The sequence below is a fragment of the Hevea brasiliensis genome, chromosome 6 (assembly GCF_030052815.1).
Source record: "Hevea brasiliensis isolate MT/VB/25A 57/8 chromosome 6, ASM3005281v1, whole genome shotgun sequence".
NCBI lineage: Eukaryota > Viridiplantae > Streptophyta > Magnoliopsida > Malpighiales > Euphorbiaceae > Hevea > Hevea brasiliensis.
The window spans coordinates 22,354,929-22,361,815 of record NC_079498.1 but is presented as its reverse complement, the minus strand read 5'-3'; the positions used below and the strand labels follow the sequence as shown (position 1 = coordinate 22,361,815).

Genomic DNA, 6,887 nt, shown 5'->3' with positions numbered 1-6,887 from the left:
TTTATAATTATTTATTTTGGTAATTTAACATTAATTACTTAGTTATCTTATGGGTCAAAAGATATAAAATTAGTTATTAGTTTAAGTTAGGTTTCAAACTGGTGGCAACTAGGAAAATAAAGCTTTAATTTCACGTCGATGTTATATGGTGGCAAAATCCCTTCTCTTGTGTAACTAAGTATCGTTGAAGCATTGGAGATTAAATTGCTTTGAACCCAAGCAATGAAGAGAAAGGTTATGGCAGTCGAAGAAGATAGCTCGGATAATCACGGAGTCGCATGGTGGAGAGGGCCGTTGCTTGGCAAAGGAGGGTTTGCGTCTGTTTATCTCGCCTTTTTGAAGAAACCCAAATTAAGAAGAGCATTTTATCCACCACTTATGGCTGTTAAATCAGCGGAGGTCTCTTCCTCAAGTTCACTTCAGAAGGAGAAAGAGGCTTTCAACCATCTTCGTGACTGTCCCTACATTCTCGAGTGTTATGGCGAAGAAACTACTATGAGTAAGGATGGAAAGATGCTTTACAATCTGTTGTTGGAGTACGCTTCTGGAGGAACCCTAGCTAATCTTATGAAGAGATCGGGTGGTTGTGGGTTGCCTGAATCGAACGTGAAGAGATACACAAGGTCTATTATTAAAGGTATTGATTACATCCACTGTCATGATTATGTTCATTGTGACTTGAAGCCAGACAATGTGCTGCTCATTCCTGGTGGTGATGGTGACTCTGTGCCCAAGATTGGGGATTTTGGATTGGCCAAGAAAGTTCAGAAGACCAGGAAGAGGAAGCTTGATTGTTCTATTGCCAGGACTGCTTTCTATATGGCACCAGAGACTCTCGTTAATAATATTCAGGAATTTCCCTCTGATATTTGGGCTCTTGGATGTATGGTTTTTGAGATGTTTACTGGGAAATCACTTTGGGGTTCGAACCTAATGAAACAATTGAAAAAGCTTGCGAGAGGATTGCTGATAGATATGAATTGCCTAAAATTCCTTCTTGGATTTCAAAGGATGGCAAGGATTTCTTGAAAGGATGTCTAGTGAAGAATCATCTGTTCAGATTCACCATTGAGATGTTATTAATTCATCCTTTTGTATCCGGAATAGATGACATAGATAGCAGTGAATTTGGGGAGATTGTGGATTAGGGGTGCGTGGACTCATTCCTGCTCTGAAGATGCTAATTCTGCTAGCTATGAAGTTTCATCCCTGCTCACTTGCAGGTTTCTTATTTGAAACCTAAAAAAGTGGTGCGGGTCTGGCCTGGAGGAGGTCCATCATTATTGATGTCTGATCTTCTCCAAAATGCGCCAGTTGGTTTCAAGAACAAATGTGGAATTAGCATTGATGTGGAAAAGCTGCTGTGATCTTCTCCGTTTATTCAAGGCTCTATTGCTCATGATAAGGAAGCTGCAAAGCCAGGGCATTGCTGCTACATTTTACTTTTCTATGTAACCAATTCTCTACTAAAGGGTTGCAATTGATATTGTTCATTATACAAATAAATTTCAATTTGGTTTATGAAATGAAAAAAAAAAAGTCGCCAAATGAGTTCACTACTATGAATAAGTTTTTTTTTTTAATAACCTAAGTTTGCTTTAATTAGTAATACACATACATTGATCTGGGCACAGAAATGCATCCTCCATTAAAAATGTTGGTTATCCTCTATGCGGGGGAAAACATTAGTTCTCATAAGGGATTCAAGATAAGACATGTTTAGTTGCTTGTTCTATTGTAATCATTTAAAGTTTTTATCAAGAAGTCTCATTTTCAGTTCCCATTAACATTAGAGCAAAAGAACTAATAGGAAATCTGTATTGAATGGATCATATTATAAGAAAAAAATTTTCGGCAGATCTTGTGTGAAACTCATTTTTAAAAGAGATTATATTTAGTGCACATGCACAATCTCTTCAAATACATGGTCCCATCTTCCTAAAATTAAGGAAAATTGAATTTTTATATCTACGGCAGCACTATTTTTTACCCTGATGTATAAATAATTATCTTATTTTTAGAGGGCTTGCACATATTCAATTCTTATAAATGAATACTGCAGCCTCATGCCACTTGTGAAATTTAAAAAAATTCTAATAAAATTAAACATGTTAGATCGACGCATATAAACTCTACTAAACTAATAGCATAATGGGAGAGCTATCATTCTAGAGTAACCTAATCGGTTTTTCTGCATAATTGATAGAAGATCTCCCTAGGTATGCAATAAAGTTAAAGATAAACCAATTGGGAGATCTCACTATCTGTTAATAGTGAAATTGTACTAATAGTGAAATGCGATAAAAGTTTTTCTGGAGAGATGGTTACTTATTATTGTGTGACCCACTTTTATTATTGGGCAATTTAGTCTCTTTTAAATTAAAATTAAAAAAAAAATATAACGCTTCTGAAATCAAACTCCTCAACTTTAATTTTGAGACGAATAGTAAGAATTATATTTTAAGCTAGGGGTGTGCATTATTCGGTTATAATTGAATAACCAAACCGAACCTATAAAATTCGGTTGTTTCGGTAAGAGAAAATTCAGTTCTGTTTGATTTTTTAATAATAATATAAAAAATTTTTCAGTTTTCGATTATTTGTTTGATTACCTTTGATTTGGCAGCTGAACTAACCGAAATAACTGAATTTTAATTATTTAATATATTAATTATAATTTTATTAATATTATATTATTTATATTTATTATTTTTATGATTTTATTATAATATTTAACTTATAATTATTATCTTATTAATATTAAATCATATTTATTATTTTTTATAAATAAAAAAGATAAATATATTTTTATTAATATTCTATTAAATAATTAAGAATATAAAAAATATATATATATATATATATATATATATATATATATATATATATATTTATATTTTTTTTTTCCGGTTAATTCAGTTCTAACCGATAACCGATCGAATATTTTTTGTTTCAGTTAATTTTGGTTTTCTCTTGAGCTTGGTTCGATTTAATTAATAACTTTAGAGTCAATTAATAATTTAGTTAATTGAGAATTCGGTTCGATTCAGTTTGATTAACTGAATACTCACACCTAACTAATATTTTTTTAAGTACCCAAGAATCGGAGTTGATCATATGGCACTCTCAAGTCGGATGCCACGGTCATGTGGAGTGGCTTGTCATGCCACTCTCTATCTTCTTGTTGGATGCATCTATATATATATATATATATACGCGCGCGCGGATATGATAAATATGTAACAATAATGATGCAATTGCATGATATTCAATATCTATTCATAAACTGGAGACTATTCTACTCACTAATCTGGTTAGGATAATGAGGAAGGCTTCTTGATCGGATTACTACTACCAAAACAAAAGAATGCCCAAGATCTTGCTAGAAATCCAACAAAGTTTTTCCCAAAAGTAGAACAATTCCTTGCAAAGAAAACTCAATTTAACAAGTAATAAGCATGCAAGGTCTTAGGTCAGCAACACAAAGAATGCACGGCCAATCTAGAGCCTACATTTTAATTAAACGTCCTCCATCCAACGGTCCACATTTATTTAGCTGCTTAAATGACTCTAATATCCTTTTCACCTTCAATTATAGTTATTTTAATATGATTTTTATCTATAGCAATCCACAATATTATTTTTTTTAATAGGCAAACAAATTTATTAATAATAAGCAAACAGGCAAGCAAAAGCTGCCTTACAATGGAAATTCAAAAACTAGGGATGGCAAAAGTTTTTGAATCCAATCTAATTTACTTTGAATCTGATCAATTTTTTTTTATCTAGTTTCATCTCAATATTGTGCAGGGCGAAAATGAGGAGGCCTTCTCCCCATCTCGAATCTCCATCATTGCCCCTCACAATAAAATGTTATTATTATTTATTAAAAAATAATTTATTTCTAAGTATTTATGGATTTAAATATTATATTTTTAGAAAAAAAATGTAAATATATTAGTAATAAACTTATATTTTATTTTTTTAATAAATAAATCTATATTATTTATTAATGAATCGAAATGAAAAATTAAAAAATAGAAAGAAAAGTCTCCATAGAGAAACTTGCCCCATCTTGCTCCCCAGCGGCGAAGTCCCCGCTCCAACCCTGAACTCTTATGGAGGAAGCAATTCCCACTCCTGACCAGCCTCGTTGTCATTCCTAACAAAAGTTTTGATGGCAAGTCTAAACAAGCAAAACAAAAAACTCATTTGCCAAACTACAAAAACAAGACTCAACAAAATAGAGCAAACCAACTAAAAAAGACCCAAAGACCAAAGAAAAACTACAATCAAAATGAAACCAAAACCTTAAGCAATGAACCACTAAGAAGATAACAAAAGGACCAAACCATAGCAGCACAAGCAAATTATGTGCAAAAGAAAACACAACCAAAGCTCAAGGAAGGGACACGTCTAAGTTGGAACCACAAGCTATAAAAACCAAAGATCCACAAGCTGACTCGTGAAATGTGAAATTGCCACAACATGCACTAAGATGGATAGGCAATTGCCACAACATCCACAATATTATTGTACTAATTTATAATTATTGTCCATGCTTTAACACTACCTGATTTACAGTAATTGAAGAACCAATAATTCTAAAAACATACTATGTCAAATTTATAAATTGGCATTATGCTTTACCAATGTAAATTTTAAACTTCGCAATTGCCCTAAAATGTCTCAAGTAGCTAAGATAATATCAGGTATAATATTATAGTGACTTTCTAGATTTTCAGTAGTGTTCAAGTCCCACATGTCTAGGAAAATAGTAGTCTAGGTGTCGATGGAATTTCAACAATGTGAAAACACCTATAGAAAGCCCATGAAAAGTTAGTTAGTAAAGTACTTTTTTTCTTTTAAAAAAAATATCAACATAATGTCAAAAAACTAACCATATAAATTGGGATATTTCATGGGTCTCCAAAATTTTTCAGAGACAAAACTACTCACCACTGGTCTTAAATGAAACCTGGCAACGTAAGGATTAGAGTGATAATCTCTGAATGCTAGCTGATAAGCAACTTAGTCAAATTTTCACCAGAATACTTTGTAGGAAAATTTCTTCTCTTCTTTATAATATATTTAGGTTAACAATTCAAGGTAAGATTTGTTCCTGCATGTTTCCCAATGCATAGGGAGTCATTTGGATGTCATGTCATCCCTGGAGGTGGCTGAAAATAGCCAAAATCTGTGAAATCCCATTGGTAGCTAAATTAGGGTTCACGAGTCACTTGACGAGCTTAATCTCCACAATCCACTATTTTGAATGATTTTGATCCCTATGTGTTCATTGGAGGTTGGGGAGGAGGATGGTGATGCGTCCCAACAAAAATAACACATGACATGAGGGTGGGCAAAGGAAAAAAAGAAAAGGCTTCAGTGCAAAACAAAGTGGTGGCTTTCAATTTGTCATGAACGTGGAAAGGGTTACTCATGTAAGCTCTCTCTCTCTCTTTGTCTCTCTCCCCTACTCATAGGGGAGAGATTTAAATACCTATATAAATCTATTTTAAAATATTAAAATTATCAAAAGATTCTTGTAGGTCTTGACTTATTTTTCAAACATACAAAATTATTAAAATGTGTCATACAGATTAAACAAAATTTAATATGGATAAAATGAAAAAGATGAAAAAAAAAAAAAAGAACTCTGTCTAAAACTCTCTCTGTAGAAATTCTCTCAACTCACAACCTAATCTGAGGGAGAGCTACAGAAATTCTCTCAACTCGCAACCACATCCTTGATTTGAGGGAGAGGTTACTTCTTGTTGGTGATAGCCCATCCCTCCCTCCTTTAGATCTTTTCTTTTTCCTTTCTTTTCTTGTTTTAGTGTTTTTGTTTTCATATATTTTCTTTCAATAACTCTCAAATATGTGCCCTTTTGAAACAGATATTGGAAATTTGTTCTCAGATCTATTCTATTTGATAAATCTTGAATTTATTTCTCTCAATTTTTATGGTTGTCCCTTCTATTGTGAAGGTTTAGTTTTTAGTTATTATAAATAAATTGGTTTTATTTGGTTGTAGATTTATATCTTGATTTGCAGATATAGATCTTTTACCAATGGAGCTTAGTAGTGCGGCATATTCCTCCATTAATGTATAGTAGCTTGAACTTATCTTTGTATATAATATACATCATATTCCTAGAAAAATAGTCTAGGTATGAAAGATTTAGAGAGATTATTTTATTTTCCAAATCAAACAACTAGTGACTACTTGGAAGATTTACATCTTTTATCAATATCATTTTCAAGTAGGAAAGATCCAATATCATTATACTAAAAATCAGTGAATCTTATTATCTATGATAATAAGTTTTATGTCTGATTAATAGAAGTGAGATGTTGGCCTTCATGTAATTATCTGTAATGCTTAACATTTTGATATTATTCATGAATTTATGTTTTTCTAAAAAAAATAAAAAATTCACATAAAAATTAAATTAAATCTTAAAAAATATTAATACACTAGAAATAAAATTGTGGAAGATAACAAATTTCATCCACCATCTCTTAACTTTAATCCTTATGTTGTGATTGTGCTTCAACTTCAGTTTATAATATAAAACTCCATAAATGTTGATTTGATAGCAATAAAGCCCTTGTTATGATATGATATGATATGCGGCAAGTTGCTGAGTGATGAACATGCTAATTTTGCTACCTAAGAAGTTTTTATCCCTGCTCACTTGCACGTTTCTTATTTGAGACCTAAAAAAGTGCTATCCATGCGCCTGGAAGAGGTCCATCATTAGTGATGCCTAATTTTGTCTAAAATGTGTAGGTTGGTTTCAAGAATAAACGTGGAATTAGCATCCATTTGGAAAAGCTGATGTGATCTTCTCTTGTTTAGTCAAGGCTCTCCTGCTTATGCC

General features: G+C 32.1%; 1 pseudogene; it reads left to right on the top strand.

Annotated features, from left to right (window-relative positions):
• Positions 1-222: 222 nt before the first annotated feature.
• LOC131180605 (mitogen-activated protein kinase kinase kinase 20-like) lies at positions 223-1,367 on the top strand (annotated as a pseudogene).
• Positions 1,368-6,887: the final 5,520 nt, after the last annotated feature.